Here is a 23,889-nt window from a genome sequence, read left to right as displayed (position 1 = left end):
ATACTCCAATTTATTTCTCTTTTCCTTTATGAGTTGCCTTTAAAAGTTGGACCTTCTGTGTCCTGTGTAGAAAATATCAGCAACATACTATCTTATGTTGTTATAGAGGCTTTATCATTTTATCTTTCACAGTAGGCATATGAATCAAGATTTTCACATTTGACCCAATACCAATAATTGAAAAGATTGTCATTTTGACTGTACACTTCTATATAGTCTGTATAACCTTTTTTATAAATCAATTGACTGTGTATATGTGGGTATATTTATGAATTTATTTTTGTCTCTCTATTTTATTCTGGTAGCCTGTGTGTCTGTCCTTGGAGTAATGCCACAGTTTTCATTACTGAAGTTTTATAATCAGTCTTGCTCATGTGGAGTGTAAGACTTTCATAATTATTCCTCTAGATTGTCTAATAATTTCTAGCCGTTTACATTTCTACTAAAAAGTTATATCCCAAATATTTTTTAGGCCTACTCATCAGTGTTTGTAAAATGAGTTTTATGAACTTAGATGAACTGTAATGTATATTACATAAAAATTTTTATTTTCTAATTTTAATTACTGATACATAGAAAAAACTGAATTCTTATATTGATCCTATATTCAATACTCCTATGGAATTATTAATTTAATAATTAATAGCCAGTATAATTATGAATATGGGTAATATTTGATATCAATATTGTTAATAGTATCAATATTAACCATCATTAAAGTGTACGAATAATGGATTATTATTATTAAATAAATTAAATTAACTAGCTCTGATTTTTTAGAAATATAATCATGTTGTTAATGAATAATGATAGTTTTATGATTTTTTCCTTCAAATTACAAATTTTTTTTATATCCCTCATGTACTGACTAGGACCTCACATAATTTATGTATTAATTTTAATAGTGTTTATTTTTTTTAATTTTAGCTAATGATTTTCTGTATCCTTTCAGATATGAATATGATTTTTCATCATCATGTTGTTAATAAGGTGAATTCCACTGGTGGATTTTACAAGTTAACTAACCATGCCTTCCTGGGTGTGGGGTGGAAACAATTTGTAATTCTTTTTAATATATTCCTAGATTTCATTCGCTAATATTTTCTTTAGGATTACTGTTTCAATATTCATGATGGCTGGGCTTTTATTTCACCTTTCTTGAAATAGCTTCATCAGGTTTTGGCATCAAGATTAAGCCGGTTTCAAAAACTGTTTTCTTTTTCTGGAATGCTTGGTATAAGATTCATGCTATTTCTTAAATTTTGAAAGACTTCAGCAGTGAAGCTATATGAGTTGGAGATTTATCTGTAGAAAGGATTTTATAATTTTTTTTAAAGTTTATTTATTTTTGAGAGATGGAGAGACAGAGCACAAGCAGGGGAGGGGCAGAGGGGGAGGGAGACACAGAATCCAAAGCAGGCTCCAGGCTCTGGGATGTCAACACAGAGCCCGATGCGGGGCTTGAACTCATGAACCCTGAGATCATGACCTGAGCTGAAATCGGATGCTTAACTGACTGAGCTACCCAGAGGCCCCTGTAGAAAGGATTTTAAAAATGTATTTAATTTCTTTAATAGATTTAGTAATACAAAAATTTGCTCTTTCTCCTCATGTTCATCTTCAAGTTCTTTTCAAGCAATTTTCCATTTCACCTAGAATCTCAAATTTATTGGCAAATTTTTGCCATGATATCATATATTAATATCTATAATATCTATATTAGATTATATCTAATTTTTAAAATTATATCTAACATTATATCTAATGTTCTTTTTTATTTATTATCAGTATTTTTTAAATGTCTTGAGGTTTAACAATTATATGTATTTTTTTTTCAAAAAAGCCAAATTTTGGCTTTTGTATTGATTTCCAATTGTTATGTTACAAATTGTTATGTTACAAATTGTTATGTCCAGCTTGGTGGCTTAAAACAACATAACTGAATTCTCTTACAGTTTTGGGGGCCTGAAATTCAAAATCAGTTTCACTCGGCTGAAATCATGGTGTCAGCAGAATTGCACTCCCTCTAGAGGTTGTAGGAGATAATCCATTACCTTTCCTTTTCTAGCGTCTAGAGTTTTAGAATTTCTTGCCTTAGTTTGTGGCCTTTCCTCTGTCTTTATAGCCCAAGGCATAGCATCTTACTTCACTAGTCACGTTGCCTTCTGTCTCTATAGTTAATCATTTCTCTGCCTCCTTCTTATAAAACATTTGTGGTAGTAATTAAGGGCTACTTGTATAAATCTATAATAATCTGCTGTTCCTCAAATTCTTAATTTAGTCACATCTGCAAACTCCCTTTTGCCTTGTAAGGTAAACATCCAAAACTGGCGGAGATTAGGACCTGGATATTTTTTCTTTTGGTGCCATTACTGAGCCCACTACACCCTTACTGACTTTTTATCCTGTTGCATATTTGTTGTACATGTTATAATTTCAGCTCTTATTTTTATATTCTTCTGATTTTACTTGATGTTCTTTTGAAATAATTAGGTAACTGATTTTGAAGCTTTTTAAATTTTTTAATATGTGCATGCATGTAAAGGTTTAATGTCCATCTAGTATAGCTTTGAATTTCCTACCACAAAATTTAATTTTTTTATGGCTCACTAAAATATATTTAAATTTTGATTATGTTTTTGGCCATTATTTAGCAGAGTTTTGCTTAGTTTCCAAACATTTGGGATGATTTTGAGTTATCATTTTGTTATTGATTTTAGCTTAATTCCCCTGAGGTTAAAGTATAGCTTTAAACCTTGATAAAACAGCTTTTCAAATCAGCTGAATGGGTCATCATATCATTCATTTGATCAATGCTCCATGGATACTTGAAATAATTTAGTACTTTTGGTACTTTTTAAAATAAATGTCCATTTAGTTTGGAAAATCATCATGTTGTTCCAATATTATATATTCCTACTGATTCTTTTCCTGATATTTCTATCAGCTACTGCAAAAAGTGTGAAAAAAGTCTCCTACAATGACTGCAGATTTTGGTTTCTTATTTGAGACCTACCAATTTGTGATTTATATGTTTGGAAGTCATATTATTTGCTGGATACACACTTAAAATTGTTAAAAATTCTTGGTAAATTGACTTTTTTTCATTGTAAAATGTACCATACCTCTATAAATGTTTTATGTCTAAAAATCTACCTTGGTATTATTATAGATATACTGACTTTATTTTAATTAGTATTCAAAGGCATATCTTATTACATCTTAAATCACAGCTATATGGTTACCTTTAACTTTTTCATTTTCTAAAAATTATCTCGTGTCATATATATAATATATATATATGATATATACCTTATATATATTATATATGTATTTGTTTTATATATATATGCTATATGTGTTTTTAATCCACTGTGAGAATCTGAGACATTTTTCCCTTTCCTTGAAATAATTTGTGTAGTATTAGTGTTACTCTTTCTAAATAGTTAATTAAACTCTGAGGCAAAAACATCTGGACATAGAGTTATTTTGGTGGATAAGTATTTAATTACTGACTTAATGTGTCTAAGGATCACATGACTTCTAAAATGTTCTCTTTCTTCCTAGTTAAATTTTAGTAGATATGGCTTTATAGGTTTTATAGACATAGGTCTGTAAGACCTTCGGTTATTTAGAATTATGTTGCTTAATCTCTGAACATTTATACACTGGATTTTCACTTAATTCCAGGGTCATGAAAGATTATATACTTGAGAATTTCAATTTTTGGAAGTGTGTTGAAACTTAGTGTTATGGTCCAGAATATGTTCAATGTTGTTAACAATTCCTTATGTACTTAAAAAAAATTACATATTCTAGGGGCGCCTGGGTGGCTCAGTCAGTTGAATATCTTTGGCTCAGGTCATGATCTCACGTGTTATGGGTTCGAGCCCCTCATCGGGCTCTGTGCTGACAGCTCAGAGCCTGGAGTCTGCTTCGGATTCTGTATCTGTTCCCTTTATCTCTGCCCCTCCTGCTCATGCTCTGTGTGTCTCTCTCTTTCAAAGATAAATAAAAGATTAAATAAATAAATAAATAAATAAATAAAATTACATATTCTGCAGTTGTTTGATATAATTTTCTATGTATGTATATTAGAACAACTTTATTAATCATGTTTTTCAAATCTTCTGTATCTGTTCTCCCTATGGGATAATTTTCTTTTAGCCTAAAGAAATTTCTTTTGTTTTTCTTGTAGTATAGGTGCACTGACAGTACATTTCTCTGGGCATGTCTTTATTTCCTTTTTGTTTTTAAAATATATTTTTGCTGGGGCACCTGGGTGGCTCAATTTGTTAAGCATATGACTTCGGTTTAGGTCATGATCTCGTGGTTCATGGGTTGGGCTCCATGCTGACAGCTTGGAGCCTAGAACCTGTTTCAGATTCTGTGTTTCCCTCTTTCTGCCTCTCCCCTGTGCTTGCTCTCTCTCTCTTCCTCTCTGTCTCTCAAAAAAAATTTTTTTTTAAATTAAATATTTTTGAGTATAGAATTTTAGGTTGGCATTTTACTTTTCTAAAATTATAACAATGCCATTTCATTGTCCTCTGTTTTTTATGGTCAATGTGGAGAAATACACTCTTATTTTTATTGTCATCCGATATATAACAATACTCCTCCCTCACTTTACACTCTGACTGCTTTTGAGATTCTCTTTATTTTTGGCTTTCAGCATCTTGACTATAATATTCCCAGGTATAGTTTTCCTTTTACTTATCCTACTGTTGTTCACTGAGCTTCTTGAATATGTGGGTTGATGTCTTTCATCATATCAAGAAATTCTAATTTTTAACCATAATTTCTTCAAATTTTGCCCTTCCCATTCTCTCCTGTTCACCTGGGACAGCAAAGCCTATACATTTTTACAGAGTCCCAAGTCCCTCTTGCATTCCTGTTAGGGTTTCTTTTTTTCTTTCTGTTTTCAGTTGAGATGTTTTCTTCTGATCTGCCTTCTAGTTTACTTATCTTGTCTTATGCTGTGCATAGTCTGCTGTTAAACTCATTCAGTGAGTTCTTAATTTCTGATGTATTTTGAAGTTCCAGGATGCAGTTTTAGTTTTTTTGCAAATTGTTATTCTCTGTTAAAACATGTTATATTTTCATCTATTTTTGTCCATCTTTTTCTCAATTATATTTATCATATTAGTCACAATTATTTAAAATTTTTTTTCTTTATTTATTCTTGAGAGAGAGACAGGGTGTGAGCAGGGGAGGAGCAGAGAGAGAGGGGGACACAGAATCCAAAGCAGGCTCCAGGCTCCGAGCTGTCAACACAGAGCCCGATGTGGGGCTTGAACTCACGAACTGCGAGATCATGACCTGAGCCAAAGTCAGATGCTCAACCGACTGAGCCACCCAGGCACCTCTATTCACAATTATTTTAAAGTTCTTGTCTGTGAACTTAAATATCTGTATCATCTCCAGATAAGCTTCTTATAACTAATTTTTTTTATTATTAGCCATTTTCTTTTGCTTCTTTACACATTTAGTGATTTATTAACTGTATTTTTGACATTGTGAATGATATTATGGAGTCCCAATGATCTTCTGTTTCATTGAGAAAGACTGAGTTTGGTTTTGGGAAGTAATTACATTTCTGGCTGATAATCTAGATCATGTGGAGGCCCTATTTCCCTCTGTGCTTTGTTATTTTTTCCTGTGTACTACAGTTGTCTTTGAAAAAGGACACTTTTTGAGGCCAGGATGAAGGCATATTCCACCCAGGGAAGATTTACATTTGCATCTAACTTTACTTTCAGTCTTTCCTTTCATACCTACAAAGCATTGCTTATGAATCACTTTTACACAGGTGCAAAACCATTGTGTCCCAAATCAATATTGGGATGAGTTTCCTCTCAGACTCCCTCTATGGGTAGTTTCTTGGCCTTGACTTTTTCCCCATTCTTCCCACACCCTGGTTTTGCAAATTTGGCATTTACCTTCAAGGGAAGAGCAGCTTGATGCTCATGTGTACGACTTATATCCCTATGATTCCTTCTTCCCCACCCTTAGGTTTGTATCTTTAGTTTGTTACCCCTTTGTTAACTCTTAAATGATTTTAAAGGAATTTTAAAATATTTATCTAGTATTTTAATTTTTGTCATTGGAGTTTTGATCAAAACAAAAGAAGTTATTATTGGAAATAGAAGTTCCATATATTTTTGTTTTAATGTATTGGGAAAAGAAAATATAGCCTTATGATAAGTACATTTGGAAATGTGCTAAAACTCTTTTGGCATGGTAATAATACACAGACAATATATATAAATGTCTCCTAGATATTTGAAACAGATGGTTGTTTTATTCTTTGTTGGGTATGATGCTCTTTGTGTATATCATTTTAATTATTTGTATATCCATTACACCAATTCAAACAAACTTCAGTGCTTATATGTTTATAATATTTAATATTACATTTTTGAATATTACATGCACTTACTTCTTTGTTGTATACTTTACATGTCCATTTCCAATAAATGTACATTAGTATATTTTACTATCATAATGGCTTTTTTGAAAATTTTTAAAAAGTATTTTGGGGGCACCAGGGTGGCTTAGTCGGTTAAGTATCCAACTCTTGGTTTCAGCTCAGGTCATGATCTCACAGCTCATGAGCTCGAGCCCTGCATTGGGCTCCACACTGAGAGCATGGAGCCTGCCTGAGATTCTGTCTCCCCCTCTCCCTCTGTCCCTTGTCCGCTCTCTCTGTCTCTCAAAACAAATAAACTTAAAAAAATTTTTTTAAGTATTTTTAACAGTTTAGGGGGCACCTGGTTGGCTCAGTCAGTTGAGTGTCCGACTCTTGATTTCAGTTCAGGTTATGATCCAAGGGTTGTAGGATCGAGCCCAGCATCAGGCTCCACACTCAGCATGGGGTTCCTGGGATTCTCTGTTGGGATTCCCTCTCTCTCTCTCTCTCTCTCTCTGCACCTCTCCCCTGCTCATGCTCTTTCTCTATCTAAAATGAAAAATAAAAAAAATAATAAAAGTATTTTTAACAGTTTTAAATTTATCAATGCTCAGGGATAGGTGAGAAGGTTGGTAATGAAAACAGAAAAACACTGAAATGATTGTGAGGCCAAAACTAGGATCAGAAGTGGGATAGCATATAGCTAGGGTATAGTGAAAAGGCTGGTAGGTTAGGAGTACCAAGGTGTTTGGATTTTTGTGGTATTAGGACATGCAAAAATCCAAGCAATAAACCAGGTAATAGGTCCTAACATACATACTTTAATTTTGTTTCTTACATGTGCTTTTCTTGCTGAAAAATTGTTATCAAGTTGAGTTGTGTTAATTCTTGGTAAAGCCTTAAAAAGATATATAACTGTCATTTCAAAAAATGAATTCATGGGGAAGTGTATTGTTGTATGCAGATTTCCAGTGGAAACCTGCAGATGCTCACATAAGAAACATTCTTTCTACTCTTTTGAATAAACATGTTGCAAGCCCAGTACATTTGCATACCCAAGAGAATAATTGTTTCAAAGATATGGGCTGTGAACACATGTGGTTGTCTACCAGATTATGAACACCAGACTTGAGACATATATTTTTCAGGTGTACAGCTTGAGGAAATTATTGAATACTCAGCACAAATGCTATGTCTTGGGGAATATTTGGAGAAATGTAGGTGCTACTGTATTTTGAATAATCAGTCCCTCTAGCTCTCATTGTGACTGATGGAAAATTTATTTTATTTTCCCTTGACAAAGGGAAAACAAAATTGTAGCTATCTTACTGCATAGTTTGTTAAGCCATTTCCATTTTGTACTTGCATTTCACAGATGTTCTGAAATGGTTAAGCCAAAAAAAAAACATGTTTCAACTCATGAGTAACTTAAAATACATTCCCATCACTTGGCTTTAAATATATATACATATATACATATATACATATATATGTATATATATATTACATATATATATATGTATGTATATATGACTAATATAACACTGTACATTAACTAACTGGAATTAAAATAAAAACTTAAAAAGTGATAAATACACATATGTTAAATACATAAAATAGAAATTAATATAAATAAAATATAAATTCTAAAAATATATATGTGTGTATAAAATGTCTCATTGATAAGTCAGACGCACAAAAGAAGTATATAGTCTTTTCTTGCTTTATCGGTAAAAAGTTATAAAATCACATACTATGCCTGATATTTGACTTTTTATTTATCTTTTGTACTTTGTTACAGTGGAGAGGATAGATCTTGAAAGATGTTTAGATACACAAGGAGCCTAGCAGCTCCTATAGATCTGAAGAAGCTCAGATCCTCAAACTATTACCTTCAGAATCTGTTATAATTTATGCTTATTAAATTGGCTCCAGGTCTTCTTTTGCAGAGTGGCCTCCAAATAACTAATTTCTCAGCTATGTCCAGTGTTGGCCACTCCTCCTCTTAGAGAGCAACTATTTCAAATTGTCCTGGTATAAGTTGGGCGGCCATACAGCCTGGTCTGCCCTGGGCTATAGTAATTATTATTAGAGCCTCTGAATGCACTCAAAAGGTATACTTTTGGATGATCAATTATTTGGCCATGTTAGATTTAAAAGGTTAGGATTCATAATATTTTGAAGAAAAAAATGGTCTACTATTAATTCATACATGGTACCACCTACCATTTAAAGCATTCCATTTGTCATTAAACATGTTTGCCCCTACTTTTGGTCTGAAGTGTATGGTTTCCTCATACTTTTGCCACAAGTATACTCAGGGTTCTTTACCTTAGAAATTATGTAAAACAGAACTTTCTGTTATAATCCAATTAAGGAATTCTACACAAACTTCTCTCAGGATTCTCCTGTGGTAGAGTAAGGAAACCTCTCCAAATAAATGGATTTTAATAGTTTATCCCACAAAACTTTGAGCATATTCTCCCACTATTATTTGCCTACAAATAAGTCTGCAAATGTAAACAACGTAGAAAATATGTCTGCTATTCCAGCTAAGTGTATTTCAGGGAGGACAAATTTTGCTGTAGAATGCTGTCAAACATTTCACAGTAGCTCACCATGGCTTTATATCAACTTCCATACATCATCATTCATTGAATTTTTACTTTAGAGAAAGATGTGCTCTTCTTAGGTCAGATTTACAGATAACTAAGTCTATTTTTGGATTTATTTTCTGTTTCATAGTAAAAAATTTGACCTTTAGTTTCTCTGTTCTAGAAATTGGATGATCAAAAAGCTGATTAGACATCAGACCAGATGGCTTGTAGGAGCCTGTATCACAAAGTTCTTGGTCTTTCTGCGAGTATGTGTTTTGCATATACACTTGAAAAGCTGGAACTCTCAAATAACATGAATGTTTTTGAACTTTAGGTTAAAAAAATAACAAGAACCACAAAGATTCATGAAAAAAAATAAGTTTTATGGATCAGATTCACTCAGCCTAGTATTCTGTTTATCTGTACATAAGGTACTTTTGTGTAATAATAATCATATATATGATCCTAGGAGACTGTAGGGGTCTCAATTAACTTGTGTTGAGAAATTCTGTAGGTAATAGGGACAGTCATTGTTTGAAAAAGATTTTACACAAGGAAATTAAGCCATCAAAAACAATTCCTCATTAACATTCAGTTAAGAGAAAAATGTAGAAAATCATGTAAGGCTACAAGCATTCCAGGTAATAATAGTTTTATTTTAACTTTCTATGCTGATTTATAGAAACAGCAGAAATGTTTTATTTATTCTATTGGGATAAAAAGTCAGCAGCTACGTACTGGATGTGTGCCTTCTACCATTAGATGTCAAGCTTGCTCAGAGTTCAGAGTGAAACCTCGGTGCTGCTTTTTTTCATCTTTACAATGTAATTGTATCCCTTATCAGTGTTACAGGTGAGTAAGAAGGAGAACTACTATAATTTAATATGCTCATTTATCCTGTTTCCCACACGACATGTTTAGTTTTAGAATATGTGTCCGGTGATATTCGGGCTTATAGTGGAGTGTGACTTTTCTAACATGAGAAGTTAGACATGAAGAGGTTACATACACTTTTTCTTCCTTGTTTTTTTTTCTCATTGGAAGAAGACCCTTGATTGCTTTCTCATTTCCAAGTGACAGAAACTGTCCAGCTATCTTTTGTAACAACAAGCAAGCATTACTTCCTTTGCTTCTGCTCATGATCATTGGTAACTTTAAGGTAATTCATCAATTATTACTTTCTATAATGCATAGCCTTAATTACTTGAACATAGATTCTTATAGGTGACAAAGTTATCTACCAGCCTTCATGAACCTAACAGAAGTGTAGTTGACAAGGCTTTGTAGTTCCATGGAAAGTATATGCCATTACTTTTCAAGATCCTAAACCTTAAGCATTATCCTTTGAGTTTCCCCCTACCCATCGTGTTCATTGTGGAATTCCTGGCAGCCCAAAAGCTAGCCAAACCAGGGTGAGCATTCCCAAGTTTATGTTGCTCTGAGGAAAACCTGAGTTTATACGGCTTTGCTATTGAAGAATCACACCTACAAGGTTTTTTAGTTTTTCTGGTGGAGTCTGAAATGAGAGATGGAAATCAGACATATGAGAAAAGTGAAGCATTTCTATGATGGGAAATACATAAAGCAGTGAAAAGATTTCAGAGTATTTGGGCAAATTCAGAAAAAATTCAGATACTTTCTATTCCTAACATGGAATCTTGGCTAGATGTGATTATTAGAATTTGAAATTGAGCTCCACCACACATCTTCAGGCAAATGATTCCTTGCCTATATATAATTTGCCTTTTACAGTTATTGATATAATATCGGTAATATTAAGGCGTCGCTTAAATCCTCAAATTTAGGGTGCAGGAAATGTAATCGTAATACCCCAAACCTACAAATACATTACGGACAAGCAGTAATAACATACAAGCCTTCTAATTTAAATGAAGTAGGTGTGTTTTTCTTAACAGCTAATAGATTATCCCAAATAGGATAAAATCCACATATGTTACATTCTTGATTAAGTTCTACATTTTGAGCTTTCTTTACATTCTTGGTTTGTGTTTACTCTGATAGAAATAACTTCACTTCAGAGGTTAAATGTTTTCAGAAACCTGTTCAGTTTTACATCAATGTGAAGTTTCTAAATAAGGGTTACATAATGTAAACTTGACTCCTTTCAAAATTTGTTTCACAAGAGCAGGTAATATATTTCCACTCTCAGCTGCACATTTAGATGCTTTATTTTTGAGTGTACTTTCTCCTCAATATTTCTTTCCACAGAATTTTGGAATTTTGTTTCTCTCATGTTTTATTGAAAAGGCTCACTGCCATTATATCCTTTCGTTTTCCGGTTTTATCCTTTTGTCTGAAGGCACATTGCAGCATGGCTGGTTTAAGGATTCTAGACAGCGAGAGAAATGGATAGCCACAAGAGTATCTCTAGTCAAGGTTGAAAGAGAGCACGTAGCTTTCTAAACTGAGCACCGTGAATGGGGGACATTTAGGTTATTGCCATGACAATTCTAATTGTTGGAACTTTATTCTTATTATGGTCTTTATTCAGTTGGATTCACCCTAACAGCACACATAGACGAGTCACTTTAATTCCTGGGCTGGTTTTGGAGAACATGCATCCAAGAATCATCATCTTTTTGTTGCGATAACAAAACACACGGTCAAGGGGGGTCTAAATGGAATTGCATTTTATAGGCATGCAGAGATCGGTATGAAGTAAGACATGCACTCTTTGACCCCTGGAGGCTCTCTCTGACAAATGATGGGGCTACATTTTAAATTACAGGAGATTCCAATTACTGTGAAATTATGGGGCTCTGTGAGCTCCCTCTATGGGCTAATTTAACGTCTGCAAATTATATTTCCTCTTCTTCCTCTTTTTTTTCTTCTTCCCATTTTTCCCCCAACAAAGCCTCTGTGTGGCCTCTGGGATGGGGCGGCCGCCTCAGGGCCCTGAGGTTGTGCTCCTTGGAGCGTGTGCAAGATGGCTGCCCCAAGGCTGTTTGAAGCTGGCGCGTTTGAAGCTGCCGCGCGTGTTTGAAGCTGCGGCATTTGAAGCTGTCGGGCTTGAAGCTGGCGCGTGTGTTTGAAGCTGCGGTATTTGATGTTGCTGAGGACGTTTGTAAATTTGAGACAGACTTTAATATTGTTAGACGGTAGGGGAGTCCTTTTCAACCCCCTTTTCATTTTTTTTTTTACTTGAACTTTTTAAAAAGTTTTATTTAACTTTTTTTTTTCCCCCCACGATTTTAACTACTTATGTCAGCCGAGGAATGCTGTGATTCACAGCCATTATTGTAAGGAGGCTGTTATGTATTTTTAGTGCTGCTGGGACCATAGGAATTCTTGAGTGGCTTTGACTGGATACAACAATGTGGAGAATAATCCCAACTGTGAAAAGTGCTACTGTGGCCACAGAACAGTACAGAATAATTTTGAAACAGGGCAGTCTCCTTGTTGCTTTTAGAAGAAGGCCGAGTGTGCCCGCTGTTGCATTTGCAAGATTGATGAGTGTGGAGGTAGAACAAATGTATGTGAGTAGAAGAAGTTGGGGATGCAGAGGTGTACGAATTAAATTTGCAGTGTTCCAGGAGCTAAGCATTTTGTAGTTTCTTCCTATTATTTCCCCCTCTAATTTCTGTAAGAACCAGGGAGAAAGGTGGATGTTACTATGAAACAATACCGTCAATCCTTTGGACAATACTGTAAAAATGAATGGTGCATTATATGGAGAGCATCTACTTTGAAAATGTGAGAGAGAAGGGAATGAGTATTGCTGCTCTTGGTAAAGGAAAGAAAACAGATGCTTATCCTGCGGTGTGTACATTGTGGTTTGGGACACACTTTGCTTGGGGGAACCCTAGATGTAGAAGTGACAAAGATGGAGAAAAAATTGGAAGGAGCCATGAGTCATCAGATCCAAAATGGACTAGACGAGAAACGCTTTGGTTTGGATACAGATAATTTTCCACCTAATTCCCAGCCTGGCAACATCATGTACTTGCCTGGGGGGTTGAGGAAATGACCTATTCTAATGTTGTCCGCAGTTCTTCCCGGATGCATCGTTTGGGATAGAAAGTGCCTTTGATGGGCCTGCCATCAGTTTTTTTTTTTCCCCCTTTGGAAGTACAATGTTCTGTTCTGCTGATGATCATTCTTTTGAAAATTAAGTAACGGTTTCTTGACATTAGCTGTTTGACCGCACTTGAACCTGTTTCTTTACGTGATCATCATTAATTTTCTTCATTGGGTAGAACTTAAATCCTCTAAAGTCTACATCTACTTTTCAGTCATATTTGGATTGTATATCTACCCAGGACGGAGGTGTTTGGTTCAGTATTTTGTTCATGTTAGCAAAGGTCTACAATTCCTTCAGTTCACAGAAAAATCTATGTATTAAACCCGTATCATTAAAATTGAGTTATTGTCTCTTAATCTGGATGGAACTGGCTTTATTCTAATAAATAATTTAATTGTGTACTTTACCTGTTTAACTAAGAGTAAGGTGTTGTGTCTTGCACACCTTTTGAATGATGAAAGCATTTCCCATGTCTTTGTAGAACGGATGATCTTAGACTTTATTTTCTTGCAAATAATTGTGTTTAAGGATTTCCCTTCATTGGTTCAACATTTCCTATTTGGTAGGAGTAGAAATTAGCTAAGTATTTTCTTTTGTATTGTATAGATGCATTTTCTAGTCCAACTTTTCATTATCAGCTCCTGCAATTGTATTCCTTTGAATCCATGTGTCTTTTCCATTCTATTAGCTAATCATCTTTTATAGTGTTGATATTTTACCAAATTGGTATTTTGAACTTCATAAGAACAACATTGATGTCATTCAGCGAGAGCTAAGTTCTTACAGACTCTCAGTCTAATGTACTAATAATCTATTTAACAAGTCATTTTATAAATTATAAGATATTAAAAACTAAGTGACATGGGACAGATACAGAAGTAGTGGCTCTGCACATTTGACTCATACTGTTTTGGAACTTTGTTATAAATATTGATAACTCAAGGAGAGAGGACATGATACACATACAGGAGCTGACAGGTGCATATACCCGTGTATGTATATTTATTTTTTATTTTTTTATTCTAAAATCTTCCTGATCAGATCAGATTTTTTCATATTCCTCAACTTCTGTGACTCATTTGATCCATATTATTGCTTTTTAAAGTTTAGACTTTTTAAAAAGATTTTCCTACTCTTCACCATAATTTGGTCTATACAGTCTAGTAATTTACATTTGGTGACAAAAGAATTGCTTGAGAATAGTTGAACACACATGCTTAAATGAGGACTACATGCATTTGATTATACATTTGTGTAAGCATAGCCAAAGAAAAAGAATAAATGTTGTAAAGCTGTTATATCTTTAATCAGTTTAATCAGTCAGGCTACATGTTCCACATCACTCTTGGTCCTTGCTGGTTTGTGCTAAGAAGTTACTTCTTATTTAACAATTTTTATTGTGATTTTTTCCACATACTTTTTCATGTTCACTCTTTTCATTTTGTTTAATTAAAATAAATTGCAGATAACTTTTCTTTTTAATAGATTTCCACACATATGTGCTTCTTTCAATAAACTCCACAAAATAAAGGCCATTAATCCAAATAATGATTTATCTTCCGTGGCTCTGTAGTTATTTCTCTTTTTCTGTCTTTAACTTGAGTGTTTTCTCCTGTATCTGTTTTCTCTGCCTCCATCAATGTTTTTTTTCCATCCTACCATGATGAAGTTTATAATTTGGCACCTGTGGTAGAGAAATAGTAAGAGTATTCAATCCTGAGCTGGATCCAAGGTGAAATAGCATTTTCTACCACACAGCACTATGACCCATTTTTTGGAACTCTTAGTAACAGTGTCTCTGTTACAGAGCCAGGTTAGTGTTTAGCTATTCATCCATAATATCATATGGGCTTATTGATTTGATTTATTAATAGTTATGAGATTTGTTACGACCTCACGTTGGTTTTCCTTTAAATGTTTCATCAGTTATCCTCTTTTTAAGGCAAATGCAGATTAGAAATTTACACATAAAATTTCTATTTTTCTTTTGCATTCCTTTTTAAAATCAGCTTTATTGAGGTATTATTTACATACAGTGAAACTTATCTGTTTTAATGCATATTTCAATGAGTTTTGACAAATGTATATACTGTGTGACTAGCGTCACAATCACCATATTGAACATTTTCATCATTGCAAAAATGTCTCTGCTACCCGTTTGAAGTCAATTTCCTACACTCACCCCCTGATCCCCAGCAACCTCTGATCTTCTTCTTTTTGCTATAGTTTTGCCTTTTTAAGAATTTGGTATCAATGAAATCACAGAGTGTTCTTTTGTGTCTAGCTTCTTTCATTTAGTGTAATGCTTTTAAATTTCACTCATGTTGTTGCATCATTAGTAGATTGTTCTGTGTTATTGCTGAGTAGTATTCTACTGTCTCGATACTCCACAATTTGTTTATCCATTTACCATTTGATGATCTTTTCTGTTCTTTCCAATTTGGGTGATTATGAATAAAGATGCTAGAAACATTTACATACTTTTTGTATGTGTGAGCCTAAGTTTTAATTTATCTTGGGTAAATATCTAGGGGTGGGATTGCTGAGTCATGTGGTACACATATGTTGAATTTTATAAAAAGAATATTAAAATTTTTTCCAGAGTGGATGAACTATTTTGCATTTCCACCAGCGATGCACAAGAGTTCCAATTATACATCATCATCACCAACACTTGGTGTTGTTAGTCTTTTTAATTTTAGCCATTATAATGAGTCGAGTATATATTTCTTGTCAATATTTTTTTCAATTGCAATAATTTACTTCTGTTTTACCAACTTTATTAGTATTACAATATCCACTTGATTGCATTATGCTTTTATTTTTTTCATGTGTTATATGCTTTATACACTTGTTCTTTTGAAGGCTATAAATATATTTTATTTCTTACTTTTTTTTAGTACTTAATAAGGTAAAGGATCTAAAATCCAAATACACATATAAGCAGACCAGAGTCTTGAGCAAGCATGTTAAATAGTTGATTTTTGTCTTTATTTTTTGAGAACGAGGAATACAATATTTGAAGAAGGTTATGTCTGACTTAAGACCCTGGGTATTTTTGGTGTCTATTTACTAGCACAGAAATTATAAATAGGATTGCATAGTTCAAAAATACTAGAACCTGATTTTTCAATAACTTAAATTTCTCAATAAATTTCCACACACCTTCAACAACTGAAAGATTCCTATACAACTCAGCCCTGCCATTTCCTAAAATGGCTCTGTTTTTATTCTGTGCCTCATTAGACAGCTTAGAGAACAGTGTACCATTGCCCGTTAAAGAAGCCACTTTTATTTAATCCAGTACCTACTAGCATTTGTCAGAATTGGTGATTTTTTAACCTTTTTTTTTTAATAGCACTAACTGTTCTCACATCTCCAGCTTTGTTCCCTGGATGTTAAAAAGACACATGGTCACTTTGTTAAAATCTTTCTTTAAAAATCCAGTGTAAATGAGAATCATCATCATCTCTATCACCCTATTCTTTTCCATCTAACGGTGTTTCATTTCAATATGTGTTGGAACTCTGATTTTTCTCACTAAAGCTCAGTTACTAGTTCAGGATTATTACTTGGCTAAGTAAGATTTCTTTCACTAAAAAGTTTATATAGCAATCAAAATTGAATGCTAATGAGTTGCATAGCTGTGAATTCCCTTTTCTCAAAGAGCCATACCTTAGGAGTCAACCCTTATTTCAGAAAATGTTTGTAAGATGATCTTTAAACCTTGGTTAAAATATATTCATTGTCTCATGTTATTTTGTTGAATTCTGTGTTTGAAGGCAAATAGGATTTCTATACAAACTTCCCAGTTTTTTCAGATCATACTTAAGCAATATGATACTACAAAGTGATACTACAAGTTCAGTTGCTGCTGGAATCATTAATTAATCCAACATCTTGGGAAATTCATTCTTAGTTCACTGAAGGGCTTCCTGTTGATGGGAGGTATTTTTCCATGTCACATTTTCTCATCTTTGTTGATTTTAAATCTGGTATTTTAGTAACTAAAGACATTGAGGATGTTTGCAGGTAATAGATTGAATAACAAAGCTAGGGAATTGTGGATATTTTTGGTTACTTTTTACTAACGGTTTTACAAATCAATTTCATTTTTCCCTATCTGTGTTCAGTTAATAATTTTAACCCAGACTGTTACATTTTTCCTTAGAAATACTGTGAAAACATAAGGGACTGTGATTTTTTTTTGATATTTGGAAGAAAAAAATTGATGATAAAACAATATCAGAAGCAATTCAAGTTACAATTTTACAGGATTCACTGTACTGAAAATAAAGGAACACACTTTACAAAGATTTTCTTTTAAAAGTGGTTTAGTATGAAAATTCAGTGGTCATTTCTTAGTTTTAATCAATATTCCATACTCTAAAAACATCTGGGTTATGTAGGTGAACTAGCTGGCTTAAAAACTGACTTAAACACTTCTTCAAACCTGATATTTATTTATTCCTTCAGATCCTTTGCATTTTGATTTCGGGCTGATTGAGAAAATCCCTAGTACCTGTTCTTAGGTCATCATTAAGTATATCTAATAAATCACCAAGTGCACAAATCTTTATGCTGGATTTATTATTTTTTTTCTGGAAAGTCAGACTGTGTTTTCTAAGGAACATGTACTGTGTGGATTTTTCTGGTGTCTAAATCCCAGCAACTAGGGGTAATTCTGAGTATTTGCTTATGCCCAAATCCCTAAAGAATTCTTGTATCTTACTCTTCCATAATGAATATCTTCTTAGTCCAGCCTAAATCCTCCCTGGCAATTTGCATCACAGGAACCCCCACATCTGTTGTATAGTAGGGTTGAATCCAAGGGAATTAAGCTCTCCCCTTAGGAGCTATTGCTGTCATTCATGCTACACAGAGGGGGGGCATTCCTGCCTTCTCTCTAACTCCAACCCCATTGCCTGGCCAGGAGAATTATTCTTAATAGTGTCTGATCCAGAAAATTAATTAACTATGTTAATACACAGTGCTTTTTAAATGTGATTTGGAACATTATGGCATCATCTAAATTTAAATCTAAATCTTTCAGTAGGAATTTTAATATGGGTGTTGTCTGATGATTTTTGATGAGATGAATTTTGAATTTTATTTTGAAATTATCTCTTATTTTAAGGGAAGGAAATCTGTGGGAGAATCTGTATTTACTTCTTTTGCTGATTACAGATATTTGTCATACTATACTTTTGATTATTTATTTGCCATGTTCTACTCTGGATTACTTCCTCATTGTCCTTGTGAAAAGTTTATAGCTTATTTCTTCCAAATTATGTGTGTCAGAATTGATTTTAAAGTAACTTTTTAGAATAATTTTTTTGAGTGAACTGCTTTCATGCTAAGAAGTTAGAAAAATATATATATTGAAATGTCCCATTTAAGATACAATGAAAATACAAAATATCTTGATATATCATTAGCAAGAAAAAACATGTGGGAACTGGATAATGAAAATGGTAAAAGTTTGCTGAGACCTAAGAGACAATTTTATCAACTGAAGATGAAATATATTAAATGTTGCCTGTTCTTCCCATAATAATTCATAGAACTGCTATTACTTAATAAAACCACAGTGAGTTTTCTTTTTGTAATTTGCCATAGTAAGTCTAATATTTGTCTCTTAATGAGCAGGGGCAAATAGCCAATACAATTGTCTTATAAATTATAAAGCTAGAATACTCATGACAGTGTCATTTTGACAAAACAATGGAAAAGAAGGAATATCAGGACAGATTCAAATATGTAAAACTTTATTGTGTTGGTATTATAAATGAATGGAGGAAGGTTGGATAGTTAAGAGGTGACCCAGGGACAATTGCTTAACACATATGGAGATAAAATAAATTAGATCTAGCCTCACCTCGTATCATATCAGTATAAATTCCATATGAGTTAAAGAGATAAATGTAAAATAAAAATATGAGATCTCTGGAAATTATAAAAAAAAAGAGCTGACTGGCTAATTTAGTAATGAGGAGTTTTAAGCATATAAATAATTTTAAAAATCACAAGGGAAAATCCATAGACTTGACTACATGAAAAATTAATAATTTTTAAATCACAAAAACCAATACCTGGTAAAAAAAAAAATAAATAACCTAAAAATACTATTAGCAGCAACTATTTCAGGTGCTTTTCACCTTTATGGACATAGAACTTGAAGGGGAGCAGATTTTGTCACCCCAAAATATGCCACTTTGGCATGACAATTATTTTGAGTAAAAGGCAATCAATCAAAACTCAGCAGGTGCAGGAAAAGCTCTTTACCTCCTTATTCAACTACTTAAACTTACATTGGAAGGATGCCTGTACCAGGAAGAAAGCTAGTACCAGAGATCCCTTTCTACCTAAGAAGCTTATCTACAACGGGGCAACTTCTGCTTTCCAAACTTCCCCTCTTATCTTTCTATAAAAGTTCTTTCTCCCCTCTGTGTCCCCAGATCCCTACCCCTTTCCTTAGTCCAGGATGTTATATATACCTCAATTAGCTGGCAGCTTCTAGAGTCTTATATTGATAGGGATTCTGCACATATGTAATTTTGTTTGTTTTTCTCCTGTTAATATGTCTTACATCAATTTAGTTATTAGACAAACTGAAGAACCTAGAAGGAAGAAGGGAATATTGATTTTTCCACTGTAGACTCTTAAGTTAGTAAATAAAATTCAAATTGGAAAATGAACCAAGAACAAGTTTTAGATGAGTCATAAAAGAAGAAATTTTAACATAGTTAAAAAAAGTTAGCTTAACTGGAAATCAAAATTATGCACCCATTAATACACCACTCAGAATTAACCAAAATATTTTGGTGAATATTCTTCTAGTCTTTGTGATCTATCATATCGATATCTACCCATTAGCTGATTGATTGATTTATCTATCCATATATCTACTACCCTGTATCTAACTTTCCATCAATTTAGCCCTATCCACTCATACATAAATGTGACATGTACTTGATAAACATATTTTTCTAAAAGGGATCGTACGGGACACATTGCTTTTAGCTTTTTTCCATTTATTATATTTTTAATATCTCACCATGTTATTATATTTTCTTCTGCAACATATTCAATCTTTGTTAATATTACAGTGTGTGGATATACCATGACTTACTTGACCAAGTTCTCCTACTGGGTATTTACGTTGTTAATGGTTTTTCAGAAGAGATTGCTGAACATCATTGCACACATCAGAGTATTTCCTAAGAGTAAATTTGAAAGGTTGGATTTGTAATATGCAAATATTTCAGGCTTTTGTTGCATGTTCCCAAGCTGTTCCTCAGAAAGATTTGAACTTTTACCTTTCCACCAGCAGTGCATCAGAGCAATTATTTCTCAAACTCTTGGAAGCATTAATATAGTTAACATTTTATGTAAGTTAAATAGATTGGCAATATCTTATTATTCTTTCACTTTGCATTTTTGTTTACTAAAGTGATAAACTTTTTTATGTGTTTATGGCCATTTTCTTCTTTTGTGAAATTTCTAATCATGTCATTTTTACCCATTTTCTATTGACAGTAATCTCAGTATTGATTTTTTAAACAATTTTTTAAGTTTATTTATTTATTTTGAGAGAGAGGGAGAGAAAACATGTGAGCAAAGGAGGGGCAGAGAGACAGGGAGAGAGGGAGAATCCCAAGCAAGTTCTGCACTGTTAGCACAGAGCCTGATGTGGGGCTCAACCAATAAACCACAAGATCATGACCAGAGCTGAAACTAAGAGTCATTTGCTTGACCAACTGAGCCACCCAGGCACCCCAGTATTGATTTGTTTTACATTTGTACTCAAATTAAAAAATTAAAAATAAATAGAAACTTAAAAAAAACATAAAAGTTATGTTGATATTTAGGGTAAATATTCCTTGAGTTATGTAGGTGTTTTTTAATATACAGAAGTTTTTTAAAAAGTTCAATCAAATCTGTCAATTTTTTTCTGTATAATTTCCACTTTCAGTGATGTGATTATGAACTCCTAGCAGATATCAGATCATATTAACTTAACTAAAATGAAAGAATATTTTGATTCATCTCTTCCATTTTTCTGTAAGTTTATAGTTGAATCTTTCATTATGGAAAGCATGATGAATGGAATATTTTATCATAAAGCCTTAACGGAAAACTTGGGACCACTTGATTTTTAATTAAAATGAATTCTGTGGAAAGATTATATTATAAATATGACTTCCCAGTGACTTCTCTTAGTACTAAAAATTGGGCTTATTGGAAGGGTTGAATTATACTAAGATCTTACGGAAGTTAGATATAATTATTTTTAATGCTAATGTTTCTGTGCATAGAATTTTTTGTGTATACAATTATTCTGGGTTTGAATAAGTAACAACTCCCCTGGGTTTTTGTTTTGGGAGGTAATTTTGTTCCTGAACATTTAAATTTGGAAGGTTTAATTTATCCTGAAGATTCTGCTTTGATTTTAGAGGAGCAGATCTATATTGGTCAGGTGAGAAAAATCTCAGGAGCTGAAGGAAGGGGAGCTAAGTGATCGGTACTGAATAAGTAAATTGAGAGCATATTATTACTGCTATGGATTAAAAGGTCTTATTTGGGTTCCTGGACCCAATTCCAACGTATGTGTGAGGGCATCCAGCACAACACCAAGCAGTCTTTAGAAACCAGCAGGGTATCTGAGAATTCAACTGAATTCTGACATTAATTACCCATAGATAGCACCATATTCCACAGGTTGAGGGCTCAGTCCTGTGCAGTACCGTCCTCCCCAACCCCACCCCTGCTCCAAACCACCACTTCAGACTCTCGTCTCCAGTCACAAGCCCAGGCTGTTGCAGGAGCAGAGAGAAGATCCCAAATGGCTCTGAGCAGCCCCACCACCACCACCGGCAGAGTTACACAACCCAGTAGGAGCCGCAGATGCCACAGCAAGCCCCAGTTACCTTCACCGTGACCATGAGCAGGGAGGAGGACACCCAGCAGTGCCTGCTGCCCTGCCCTCAGGAGCTGCAGACCCCAAGCCCAGCACCTCTTTCTCAGAGTGGTGTGGGGGGTGGAGTCCAGGGAGCCTCATTTTGGGTGGTGCCTGCCAACTGAGATAAAAAAGGCATTGCAAGGAAGATCTTGGGAATAGTAAAATGGTTCAATGTAAGAAACGGATATGGTTTCATGAACAGAAATGACACCAAAGAAGATATATATTTGTATACCAGACTTCCGCAAAGAAGAATAACCCCAGGAAGTACCTTCTCAGTGATGAGGGACCATCAGGCAAGCTGGGGGCCAAGCACAAGCCAGCATTACCACCCCTGCCCCCACCCTGAGGTGGGAAATGTGTGACATTCCTCAGGCACTCCTGGCTTCCCAAAGACAAAGGAAAGGACAGAAAACAAATGGTTAAACTGATAGAGTAGTAAATTATAAGAAAAAGGCAATCTTATCAATAGCCTAATCTCCAAAAACCTATAGACTCAGTTTCCTGGAGTGCCAACATCACCCTCCCCTCCATAGTGATGTGGGGAACAAAGGCAGAAGGAAATGGCAGAGAAAATTGAATTTCCTTATAACCTGCACCCCATTGGCAAATACTTGAGGCAGGCAGAGTTCTCCAGGAACTCCCTACTGTCTTAATGTTAATGCTTTGTTGGAGAGAAAAACAGCCTTAGTTTGACAATAGCTAGGCCTCCAGTAATCTGTGAATCTTTAGCATATGAAAATATCTTTGTAAACTTCCCTTTTGACTTTACCTCCTCTGGCCCTGTAGTATATAATGAGCCACTCTTCACAATCCCAGTTAAGCTCTTCCTGCCCACGGTCCTGTCCCTGTACTTCAATAAAATCACCCCTTTTGCACCAGAGACGTCTTCAAAACTTCTTTCTTGGCCATCAGCTCCAAACCCCATGAACCCCATCATCACCCCAAAACCTCGCCATCAGCATAGGAGACAGAGAGACTATAGAGTTTGATGTTGTTGAGGGAGAAAAGGGTGCAGATACAGCAAATGTGACAGGATCTGGAGGAGCTCCAGAGCAAGGCAGGAAATACTCAATAGATCATAACCTTTAAGATGCTCTCCATGTGGCAGGGGTCCTCCATAAAATTCCCAGGAGAATTTAGCAGAATAGGGAGAGTGGGGAGAAGAACATGGGACAGGAGAATGCTCCCAAAGGCTAGGCCCAACAGCGTTGCCCTGCTGCAGGCAAGGGTTCCCAGTTTACTACCATACAGAGACCCTGTGCACTTCAACCCACCACAGTCCCAACCCTCCTGTGGAGGGAAGGGTGATGGAGAGAGCTGACAAACAGAGTGCAGGGGAACAAGGTAGACCAATGATACAGAATATGTATCCGGCTACAGACCATGATCCTGCAGGGGTCCTCCACACCAAGGACAGCTAGAGAGGACAGCAATGAAGAAAATAAGGAAAATCAAGGGCATGAGACCCAAGGTCAGCAGCCACCTCAACACAGGCACCTCCAAACTTCAGTTCCCAACACGGACACCCAGAAAACCCTAAATAACAAGATGGTAGAGACAAAAGTAGCTGATCCAGCAGATGAAAATTCGTCCCCTCTGGAGGCTGAGCAGGGCCCAGCTGAGTAAATGTGGGCTTACCACCATCCGGTTTAGTCATCCAACAAGAATTGAATATGAAATTCCAACAACAAATGAACAAAAGATTGGAGCTGAAGACCATGGCTTGCTTTTTGCCCATTGACTACATTAATAGAACTATCTGCATTATCTATGCAGCATGGGGTTTTTATTATTTTTACCTAAGGACATCTGTCTTTTTGGTAATGACAAAAATTTTTTTGTTTTTAAATAGAAAGCCTGTTTTTTCTCAATACAC

The 23,889-nt window shown here is 34.6% G+C and overlaps 1 pseudogene; it reads left to right on the top strand.

The window, feature by feature from the left end:
- Positions 1-11,900: 11,900 nt before the first annotated feature.
- On the top strand, positions 11,901-23,639 carry LOC125936015 (Y-box-binding protein 1-like; annotated as a pseudogene).
- The last annotated feature ends 250 nt before the right edge of the window (positions 23,640-23,889 follow it).

Source organism: Panthera uncia (genome assembly GCF_023721935.1).
Source record: "Panthera uncia isolate 11264 chromosome A3 unlocalized genomic scaffold, Puncia_PCG_1.0 HiC_scaffold_11, whole genome shotgun sequence".
In the NCBI taxonomy this organism is placed as follows: domain Eukaryota; kingdom Metazoa; phylum Chordata; class Mammalia; order Carnivora; family Felidae; genus Panthera; species Panthera uncia.
The sequence above is the reverse complement of the archived record's forward strand: the minus strand, read 5'-3'. Positions and strand labels throughout refer to the sequence as shown.